Source organism: Eurosta solidaginis, chromosome 5, assembly GCF_040869045.1.
Source record: "Eurosta solidaginis isolate ZX-2024a chromosome 5, ASM4086904v1, whole genome shotgun sequence".
Classification (NCBI taxonomy): domain Eukaryota; kingdom Metazoa; phylum Arthropoda; class Insecta; order Diptera; family Tephritidae; genus Eurosta; species Eurosta solidaginis.
Window position 1 is genome coordinate 242,600,890 of NC_090323.1, and position 12,703 is coordinate 242,613,592.

The 12,703-nt window shown below is 34.9% G+C and overlaps 1 protein-coding gene across 3 annotated transcripts in view; it reads left to right on the forward strand.

Annotated features, from left to right (window-relative positions):
• The window catches only part of l(3)73Ah (lethal (3) 73Ah), a 53,356-nt gene that overhangs the window by 14,128 nt on the left and 26,525 nt on the right, over window positions 1-12,703 (forward strand). The gene's annotated exons all lie outside the window — the stretch shown is intronic.

Here is a 12,703-nt window from a genome sequence, read left to right on the forward strand (position 1 = left end):
AGATTTCCTCATCTAATTCGCCCTGTAGGAAAGCTGATACTGCATCCATCTGATGCACAATCAGGTCACATTTAACGGCGGTAGCCAAAAGAAAGCGGATCGAAGAATATCGCGCGACTGGAGAGTACGTCTCATCGTAGTCGATGCCTTAAACTTGCGAGTGGCCTTTCACGACTAGACGTGCCTTGTATCGGTTAACTACACCATCCGAATTCTTTTTGATTTTAAAAACCCACTTAAACTCCATAGGCTTTCTTCCAGGTGGAAGATCTGTTAGCTCCCAAATACCGTTTTGTATCAAAGCATTATATTCGCTTACCATATCATCTTTCCATTCTTTACTATCTGCGCCATTCAGCGCCTCCCGAACGGTCAATGGCTCGTTACCGCAACCTGCTGTTGCTAATAGCACTAGTTGCGTTCCTGCATCGTTCGCCACCTTGCTTTCAACATCAGATATTTGAATAGTGGATATCTCACCTGGTGATTGATGTTGAGGATTCGCCACCTCACTGCTATCGTCATCACCCTCACTGAATCCGAGAAAATCAGATTGATCACCAGATATATTATACTCAGGATAGTTCAATACTTCTTGTCGCGAAATGTCTTCACTTGCATTTCGCCCCTCTGATTTGTTCTGGGATTCGTATCCCTTAAGGCGAGATAAGCCCTCACTTAATCCAATAGATTCATCTTCATCAGAATAGTCCGTGTCTTCGTCATCATCGATGATTTCGATCCGTTCAGCATTTTTATTTCGTGTTACTGGTTTCTGTGCATATCGATCATCGGTATAACTATTTACATTTGATGTTGGATCTTCAAAAAATATAACGTTACGACTTACCACAGTCTTCTTTGTATATCTGTTATACAATTTGTAAGCTTTTGCTGTGTCACAGTAGCCCAACAAAATGCAATTTTGTGACTTTGAATCTAGCTTGCGCCGCTTTTCTTTTGGTATATGTACCATGGCCTTACATCCACAGACCCTAACACACGACAAGTTCTGTTTTTGTTTTGTCCAAATTTCTTCTGGAGTGGTACATTTCATATCTCTACAGGGAATTCGATTGATTAAATACGCTGCAGTGGCTGCTGTCTCTGACCAAAATTGTTCATTTAAATTCGCATCGAATAACATACAGCGTACTTTTTCTATTAACGTTCTATTTATACGCTCGGCGACACCGTTTTGCTCAGGCGTATAAGGCGACGTACGCAGATATATAATTCCATGCTTTTTGATAAATGTTTCAAACCTCCCATTACAGAATTATCTGCCATTGTCAGATCGCAATATTTATAGTCGCGTTTTGTTGATTTTCAACTAATTTCTTGAAATTTGTAAATATATCGAAAACCTCATCTTTACTTTTCATTGGATAAACAAATACGTTGCGACTGAAGTCATCAACGAATGTCAGCATATATCTCGAACCCCCGAGTGATTTTGTTGACATGGGCCCACATACATCTGTATGTATAATTTGTAAAACTTCAGTGGCACGGTTACCCTTCTCTTTAAATGAAGCACGAGTTTGCTTACCTTGCGCACATACCGTGCACGAATCCAATTTTTCCTTTTGTAACTCAAAACCTTCGGTCGACTCTTTTATACGATTCAAATTTGATTCACACGCATGTCCCATGCGTCTGTGCCACAAGTTGCGAGTCGCCGCAACTGTCAATGCCGTTGCACGTTGTTCCGTAGTACAGCTTAGTCGATATAAACCGTCGACTAGCGGAGCAGTAGCCAATAATTTTCCATTTTGGTCGAAAATACGACAGTTTACACTATTAAAAACCAATGTTTTACCTTGCTTGGCCATTCGACTTATAGACATCAAATTTGCGCATATATCTGGAATGCATAAAACGTCTTTAACAATAACTTTATTCGCGCTAGACCAGCCGTCAGCTGAAATTGGCATACTAATATCACCAGCGCATTCCACTTTCAAGCGCCCATTGTTACCCACAATTACTTAGTTTGAATTCGCTACATTGCGCTTACTTAAATTAGCTGAATGCATAGTCATATGCGACGAAGCTCCCGAATCAATAAGCCATTCATTCTTTGTTGTTTTTGCAATTAAAGATGTTTGTGCCAATAATACATTTTTAGTTTCCTTCTTAGATTTTAGCGGACATTTGTTTGCATAATGCCCCTTTTGGTTGCATTCAAAGCAAACAACATGTTTAACCTTTGATTTTTTCTGAACATTTTTGTGCTTCTTTGAAACTAAAGCCAATGCTTCACCACCAGCAGGATCGTGTCTAATTTCTTGAAGTAAATTCGTACGCACCAGATCAGTTGTTAACGCTCTACCGCTGTTTGCAATTGCCATTACCATTGGCCGAAATTCATCAGGCAAACCGCTTAGCATAATTTGCGCCACAATGTCATCAGGAATCTTTGTGCCGGATTTGTCTAGCTTTTGATGTGTGCTGGTCATCTTCTTAACGTAATCTTCCATGGACGAACAATCTGTTCATTCCAGCCGCATTAAATATTTAAGTAAATCCATTCGACGCAACACTCCGTTGTCTTCAAATGCGCTCTCAAGCGCTTTCCAAGCAGCATTTGCATTTGCACAATTTTGTATATACGGATAATTAGACGGCTCTACTAGCAGCCCTAACGCTGATATGGCATGTAAATTTTTTGTTGCATCTTCTTCTGAACCTTCGACGCAAGGCCAGTACCCCTTCAATACAAGATATGATTTTGCAGCGAATTTCCAGGAATCGTAATTTACTCGGCCTTTTAACTTTTCGATTTTGTCCAGTCCCATTATTATTTGTTTCAACACGTGATTCTAACCCCAAAAATCACACCACTTGCTCGCCGCAATTAATATGTTCACAAATTTCGTATGTTGGACAAAAAGTTATTTTCGCAATCAGAAGGTGGCAAATTTGCTTATTCAATTATCTTCAAGGATAAAACGTGGGTGCCCATAACCTGTAGAAGTTTTAGTGGAAATTATATTAAAACACGTCTTACTAAGTTGAATAATTTGCCAAGAAGAAAAATTTATTTAAGAAGAATAGACAAAGTGCACATAAAAGAAAAAGGGTTGCCAAGTGTGTAAATTGTATCTCTCACTCACAAAGTTATATTACAACAAACTTCTTATCAAAAACGCTGACAATTGCGTACAACAGACATTGGCTTCTGAGAAGATTCAAGTCAAAGGAAGGCCACCTTGGTGGAGTAAGAAATTGAGTCTTATTAGATGGCAGGGGAAAGAGATTTTCAAGTTGGTAAAAGTTGCGGAAAGCGAGGAGTGCTTCGACGAATATCGAGATCTGTTGGGAATCTATAAACGTGAAAAAACAGGTCGAAGAGGGGTTCATGGAAAAATGTCTGTGTGAACATAGAATTCTCCAGCGAAACGGTGAGACTGAGGAGAGTCTTATCCAAAGGAGATGCGGAGGGACTGATAAAAAAGGATGACGGGAAATTGTCACAAAGTAATGACGAGTCCCTTGAGGCACTACTCAACACACACTCCCATCAGGAGCTCATCTGGGAGAGTTATACTACAACGTCTTACTCCTAATACGGAGCGAGAGGTGCCAGGATTGGTGATATATACCAAAATTGTTTGCCATGACAAATTCACGGGTTCAGATGGGATTTTCCATGCTATTAGATGATTATGGTCGATTTATATAGAAATATTCATATTTATAAAAAATAGTGATATATACTTTCTTCACAATAGTTCAAATCTTCCTCCAATGGCGATAGAAACGTAGAATAAAACGTAGAATAGAAATGTTTTAGTTTCTTAAATTTCTTGTTATAATGTATTTTGAAAGTAAAATACGATTTATATAAAGATATACATACATAAAGATATATAGACCTTGACTTACATCGTTGGATGTACCAGGTCAACTAATTTAATATTTGATTTAGTGACAAAAGAAGAAAATAAACACAAAAAAGGTAAACAAATAAGGAACCGTAATTACAAACAAATTTTTACTAACAACAATGTAGTATAAACAGTTAAGATGTGAGCAACACCCTTAGCATAAGTATGTATGTATTATTCGCAAAGATAATGCTTTTTACAATGGTCTATAATCCTTTATTTAAACAAGTAATGGTGTCTAAATTCGGGTGTAACCAAACATTATATACTGAGCGTGAGCTTCAATTGTACATTTCATTTCAGATAAATTACTTTTCTACATAACACGTGGCACCGCCCGTTAAAAAGAAAAATGTTTCCCCATTTCCTCTTACAGTAAAAGTTGATAAGTGAAATATCGATTCAAAACTATTTTCTGCTAAGTTATAGCTTATTTTATTCGTCCACGACCCTTTTAAAAATCTTTTATATTAAAGGGGGCGTGGTCTTTAACCGATCTCGTCCAATTTTTCTAGAAATATTTCCTGCTATAAGGAAAATATGTGTACCCAATTTTGTAACGATATGTTAATTTTTCTTCGAGTTATAGCTCCCGGAACATGGAAATATTTTAAAACACGAAGTTTTTCCTATTTATTGTTATAAATCCATTTGGGAAATTAAATACCATTGATATAATAAAGCTCTTTTTTGCAAAGATATACCTTATTTTATTCGTCCACGACTCTTTTAAAAATCTTTTATATAAAATTAGGCTCGGTCCTTAACCGATTTCGTAAATTTTTTTTCGAAGCATTTCTTATAGTAAACGCAACCTCTCTGCCGAATTTCGTTATGATAGGTTTAACGATTTTTGAGTTATGATTAATAATATTTGTAAAATTGATTTTATCACAAGTGGACGGTGCCGCGCCCATTTTAAAAATTGTTTTCAAATTTTTATCAAGAGTCTCAATATCAGTTCACATGTCAAATTTCAACATTCTAGGTGCATTATTTACTAAATAATCAGGTTTTTCGTGTTTTCCAAAATATTATATATATATAAAGTGGACGTGGTTATCATCCGATTTCGCTCATTTTCAATACCAATCCATTATGGGTTCAGATAAGCTCGTGTACCAAATTTGGTGAAGATATCTCAATATTTACTCAAGTTATCATGTTAACGGACATGCGGACGGACGGACATAGCTCAATCAAATTTTTTTTCGATACTGATGATTTTGATATATGGAAGTCTATATCTGTGTCGATTCCTTTATACCTGTACAACCAAACGTTATCCAATCAATATAATATACTCTGTGTGCAAAGCACGATTTTAAAGCCGCCTTCGACAGCACGAAAAGAAGCTGCCTATATGCCGCTATGTCTGAATTTGGTTTCCCCGCAAAACTTATACGGCTGTGCAAAATGACGTTGAGCAACACCATCAGCTCAGTCAGAATTGAGAAGGACCTCTCCGAGCCGTTCGAAGCTATACGAGGTTTCAGAATGATAAAACAATCTTTGCCAGTTTTCTCGAGACTACTTATAATATTAATATTTAATTTTGGTGTGGATCTCCCTGTCACTTACTGTAAGTGTATTGTTTCATGTTTTGTCAAATACAGTAGACTCCCTGGAGAAGGTAGGAACAGTAGTGGGACGCATTGGAGGAAAAGAAAACTCTTGTTTCTGACAGAATAAAAAAATCAATTAGCCTCCTCAAAAATGCTTGAAATACTTGCCAGTTTATAAATTGAATTTTAGATAGAAAAAAATGTATCTTGAAAATTTCCCTAAGGAAAGTCCCCTTTAATGAACACTCCAATTTTAAAAGGGCAACATTGTGTATTGCGAACGATAGCTTAGACGCAGGAATCCTCTCTTAGATATTTCGTCTAACAATCATATTCTCTATTATTATTCTACGTTTTGTCGAATACTTACTTACTTAATTGGTGCTTAAGCGTTTAAACGGTTATGGCCGTCCAATAAGGCGTGCCAATCGCTTCTTCTCTCTGCCAACCGGCGCCAATTGGTCACACCAAGGGAGTTTAATCCTTTTCCACCTGGTACTTCCAGCGGAGCGGGGGCCTCCCTTTACCTCTGTTCCCATACGCGTGTTCCGATATAAAAACTTTCTTGGCCTATCTAGCGCAGCCGCTGCGTTCTAATTCGCTGGACTATGTTGATGTCTGTGTAGAGCTCGTACAGCCCATCGTTGGTAAATCTTCTTCGGTACTCACCATCGCCAACGCGTAGAGGTCCATAAATCTTTCGAAGAACTTCTCTATCGAACGCTTCCAGAGCCGCTCCATCTGATGTTGTCATGGTCCATGCTTCTGCACCATATTATAGCAGGACCGGTACGATAAGTGACTTGTAGAGTATGATAGTGTTGATGCTGGTTCCCAAATAAACGCAGTCTTTTACTATTTCGAAATTATGGCTACCAAAAGTAGGGTGGTTGCCAAGGCGCATATGCGCTGACTCTTTGCTCGATGACAGCAAGTACTTCGTTTTGTCAGAGAATTTAAACACAATGAGAAGGCGTTTTTGCTAGATTCCAACTTTTTTGCATGTGAACACGTCTTGCACTTCACCACACACAATCCAATTTCAATGTTAACCAGTTAACAGCAGAAAATTCTCTGTCAACAGTTTCAGCTGGTGTATAAATTCTCTGGATTTTCTCTTAATATGATTTCTTTGTGGGAATATAGGTATTTAGTAGGATTAATTAAATTTAAATTTTATTACTTGTAGCAATATATTTGCTTGTTTTATGATTTAATATGAATTTTAACTTAATTGATATAATAATAGCAATATATTTGCTTGTTTTTATGTTGATGCAAATTGCAGAAATTTTGCTTATTTCTTTACAAACAAAAACCTATTCATATACCCAAAATATGCCCTTTCATGAAATGTATGTAAATTAATCATACATTTATGAATTATCCCATCCCTTTTTGTTAATAAATTAAAATGTTAGGAAAATTTATGCAAATTGAAATATGCATGCAAATAGTGTTTTGCCGACGGCATTTGCACACTTGGAATTTCTGTGCACACGAAATCCATTGCATATTTATAAAACGTTAATTTGCATAAAATGTTTGCATATTAACCATGAAGTATGAATTATTAATAAATTGAAAAATTTAAATAAATAAAATATTTGATAACAATTGAATAAATAAAAAAATATTTAGTTATTATTTGGACTATGGGTGGGAGGGGAGGTACCTATAAAGAAATTTCCTAAAGCATTTTATATGTGTTATTCAGTACAATGATGTAAGTACCTATGTACTTGGTTATTTTCAAAGGTAGGTTTGATAAGCCAAGTCAAACTTAAATACATTTGACCTGCCTCAAATCAACCCTTAAATATGTAAATAAGACCAACAATACACAAAAGACATGTGCCTGTTGATCAGATGTTGAGCATTGTATCATTGAATATATATGTATGAAAATACAAACCAAAACAAAAAAGTACAAATGTACATACATATATACATATTCAATAATACTCCAATTAAAGGCAGACATGTACAAAAAGCTTGGTCGCTTTGATGCTGTGGCAGTGTCTTAAGTTATTATTAAAACAACTTGTCGCTTTCCGCGTTATGAAGCGACCAAATCAATTATGGCAATCCGCGTATACGGCCATGGATATGTAAATATCAATGCTCGTAGCAATTAGCCGACGAAATACAATAGGCACGAGCCAAATTATGTGTCGGTGGTTAAAAGTGTTGCCGTTTATACCTTTAATAACTCACAGCTAAAAGGGGAATTTATTATAAAATTAAAATAAACGAATTTATTGCTCTTTTGCGAAATAATGTTATATTTCTTCGCAAAATTATTTTAATTTATTTCGCCGCTCCCATATATTAATTTTTATTTATGAAAATAATGTAAAATTCTTACTTTGTACTGACATGTGATAAACAAGTCAGCATATACAGTATGACGTCACAGTGCGAATTCGGGCCAGAAACGGGTAAAACACCACTCTTATCTAGCAACTGCAACACAGTTGCTGCAAATTTGGCTGCGTGACTGCGCGAACAATTTTTCGGCAGAATATGATAGGGGGTTTCAAATAGCAAATAAAAATGTCCATAAGCTGTGACAACTCGGCAATTCAGGATATGAGAAAATTATTTGCAATAATTTATATGAATAATGGATGGAAATTTTTAGATTATATTGCTAATATGTTAGTGGACATTTACTAGGCAATATCTTTGCATGTTTATTTGCATTTTTTACTACCATATTAGTACTTTCATACAGGCTTATAAATAGTTTGGTATTATTTCAAAGGAAAAGTGCGGGGTTATGAAAGTAGTTATGCTCGTCATAATGAATACCCCCAATATGCATCGAAGTTGGAATTTATAAAATCGCAAAAATTTGTCTTTTGACGATTTTATCAAATGCCATGTTGCCATCAATTTGGACAACTTAAGAAGAAGAATTTATGAATGAAAAATCAAGAGGAAGCTAGTTTTCAGGATTTTGTGATTTACATACAAAACATGAGCATACATATGTAAATAGGTATGTGTGCTTGTGCGTATGGTTGCATGGTTGAAGTGAATTTTGTTTTCTTTGTCAATATGCGAATATAAAAATATTTCTTAGCTTACATATGAACATAGATTTGTACATATGCTTGTGCGTAAGAATAATTTTTGTTGGAAGTTGTTGATTGAAACAGTTTGTCTTTTATTTGAACATGTGAATGTACAAACATTTGTTAGCTTATGCATGGATATATTGGTATCAATGAAGTGGGTGGGAAATGGGGGTGTAGGCTGATCTTTAGTTTAGGAATATATGTGTGTACATATATACCAATCTAGGTTTGTTTATACCCACTCACCATTTAGGTGATTAAATTTTCAATTTCCCCACATATCAATATAATTGATTACTCTTTCTGACAAAATAATGAGTTACCATACAATTGAACAAAAGCAATAATCAAATATGAATACTTTAGATGATCAAACACTGAATATATTTTTTCAACCACATTTTGGAATCATATTTGATTCAAATGTGTTTACTTTAGGAGATCAAAAATTTATAATAATTTTTATTCAGCTTTCTGAATCTTTTTTGACTATATTTGTTGACTGAATAATGTATTTCATACTTGTCAAAATATTTCTTTACATCGGAGCTGCTTAACCCCTATACACTTGTAGCACTTTTGTTTTTGTTTTGCCCTGAATCATAGGCACAGATTCAAATTCACACTTTGAATATAAAAAAAAACAAGTAAGGACAGGACTGTCTTCGGCTGTGCCGAAGACTTCAACCTTCCAACCATCATAATTTATCTACAAAAAATCAGAGAATTAAATTTGCAATATACTTGCTCTGATCAGAGAATTTTTTGGTAACAGACGAACAGAGAAAATCGTTAAGAGAATTTTCTGTTACGTCTTGCACCCTGTTAAGTTAACATGAATTTGGGGAATAGGGGTGAAGTGCAAGACGTGTCACATGCAAATGGATCGTAAGCAGTGGAAGCCAAAAAAACGCCTTCTCATTGTGTTTAAATTCTCTGGTTTTGTCCTCATTCACCATCAAACCCATCGTTACCGCTTCTTTTTCCAGTTTGAAGTAAGCAGACCTAACGGCGCGGGTGCTTAGGCCGATGATATCAATGTCATCAGCATATGCCAGTTATTACACGCTGAATAGCGGTTAAGTTCTGCAGCTTGTATAATTTTCTCCAGCATCAAAATAAAGAAATCGCACGATAGGGGATCACCCTGTCTGAACCTCGTTTAGACTCGGAGAGGTCCCTCCCAAATCTGACTGAGCTGATGGTGTTGCTCAACGTCATTTTGCAAAGCCGTATTAGTTTTGCGTGGAAACCAAATTCAGACATAGCGGTATATATGTAGAATCAGAGAATTTAAACACAATGAGAAGGCGTTTTTTTGGCTTCCACTGCTTACGATCCATTTGCATGTGACACGTCTTGCACTTCACCACTATTCCCCAAATTCATGTTAACTTAACAGGGTGCAAGACGTAACAGAAAATTCTCTTAACGATTTTCTCTGTTCGTCTGTTACCAAAAAATTCTCTGATCAGAGCAAGTATATTGCAAATTTAATTCTCTGATTTTTTGTAGATAAATTATGATGGTTGGAAGGTTGAAGTCTTCGGCACAGCCGAAGACAGTCCTGTCCTTACTTGTTTTTTTTTTATATTCAAAGTGTGAATTTGAATCTGTGCCTATGATTCAGGGCAAAACAAAAACAAAAGTGCTACAAGTGTATAGGGGTTAAGCAGCTCCGATGTAAAGAAATATTTTGACAAGTATGAAATACATTATTCAGTCAACAAATATAGTCAAAAAAGATTCAGAAAGCTGAATAAAAATTATTATAAATTTTTGATCTCCTAAAGTAAACACATTTGAATCAAATATGATTCCAAAATGTGGTTGAAAAAATATATTCAGTGTTTGATCATCTAAAGTATTCATATTTGATTATTGCTTTTGTTCAATTGTATGGTAACTCATTATTTTGTCAGAAAGAGTAATCAATTATATTGATATGTGGGGAAATTGAAAATTTAATCACCGAAATGGTGAGTGGGTATAAACAAACCTAGATTGGTATATATGTACACACATATATTCCTAAACTAAAGATCAGCCTACACCCCCATTTCCCACCCACTTCATTGATACCAATATATCCATGCATAAGCTAACAAATGTTTGTACATTCACATGTTCAAATAAAAGACAAACTGTTTCAATCAACAACTTCCAACAAAAATTATTCTTACGCACAAGCATATGTACAAATCTATGTTCATATGTAAGCTAAGAAATATTTTTATATTCGCATATTGACAAAGAAAACAAAATTCACTTCAACCATGCAACCATACGCACACGCACACATACCTATTTACATATGTATGCTCATGTTTTGTATGTAAATCACAAAATCCTGAAAACTAGCTTCCTCTTGATTTTTCATTCATATATTCTTCTTCTTAAGTTGTCCAAATTGATGGCAACATGGCATTTGATAAAATCGTCAAAAGACAAATTTTTGCGATTTTATAAATTCCAACTTCGATGCATATTGGGGGTATTCATTATGACGAGCATAACTACTTTCATAACCCCGCACTTTTCCTTTGAAATAATACCAAACTATTTATAAGCCTGTATGAAAGTACTAATATGGTAGTAAAAAATGCAAATAAACATGCAAAGATATTGCCTAGTAAATGTCCACTAACATATTAGCAATATAATCTAAAAATTTCCATCCATTATTCATATAAATTATTGCAAATAATTTTCTCATATCCTGAATTGCCGAGTTGTCACAGCTTATGGACATTTTTATTTGCTATTTGAAACCCCCTATCATATTCTGCCGAAAAATTGTTCGCGAAGTCACGCAGCCAAATTTGCAGCAACTGTGTTACAGTTGCTACATAAGAGTGGTGTTTTACCCGTTTCTGGCCCGAATTCGCACTGTGACGTCATACTGTATATGCTGACTTGTTTATCACATGTCAGTACAAAGTAAGAATTTTACATTATTTTCATAGATAAAAATTAATATATGGGAGCGGCGAAATAAATTAAAATAATTTTGCGAAGAAATATAACATTATTTCGCAAAAGAGCAATAAATTCGTTTATTTTAATTTTATAATAAATTCCCCTTTTAGCTGAAAGTTATTAAAGGTATAAACGGCAACACTTTTAACCACCGACGACACATAATTTGGCTCGTGCCTATTGTATTTCGTCGGCTAATTGCTACGAGCATTGATATTTACATATCCATGGCCGTATACGCGGATTGCCATAATTGATTTGGTCGCTTCATAACGCGGAAAGCGACAAGTTGTTTTAATAATAACTTAAGACACTGCCACAGCATCAAAGCGATCAAGCTTTTTATACATGTCTGCCTTTAATTGGAGTATTATTGAATATGTATATATGTATGTACATTTGTACTTTTTTGTTTTGGTTTGTATTTTCATACATATATATTCAATGATACAATGCTCAACATCTGATCAACAGGCACATGTCTTTTGTGTATTGTTGGTCTTATTTACATATTTAAGGGTTGATTTGAGGCAGGTCAAATGTATTTAAGTTTGACTTGGCTTATCAAACCTACCTTTGAAAATAACCAAGTACATAGGTACTTACATCATTGTACTGAATAACACATATAAAATGCTTTAGGAAATTTCTTTATAGGTACCTCCCCTCCCACCCATAGTCCAAATAATAACTAAATATTTTTTTATTTATTCAATTGTTATCAAATATTTTATTTATTTAAATTTTTCAATTTATTAATAATTCATACTTCATGGTTAATATGCAAACATTTTATGCAAACTAACGTTTTATAAATATGCAATGGATTTCGTGTGAACAGAAATTCCAAGTGTGCAAATGCCGTCGGCAAAACACTATTTGCATGCATATTTCAATTTGCATAAATTTTCCTAACATTTTAATTTATTAACAAAAAGGGATACACCAGCTGAAACTGTTGACAGAGAATTTTCTGCTGTTAACTGGTTAACATTGAAATTGGATTGTGTGTGGTGAAGTGCAAGACGTGTTCACATGCAAAAAAGTTGGAATCTAGCAAAAACGCCTTCTCATTGTGTTTAAATTCTCTGTTTTTACTTACCAATATTTGATTTCCTTAAAAATAGATTTTAAAAACATATCATACACTAACAGCAAAATGAACTGGAATGAGAAATTTGAA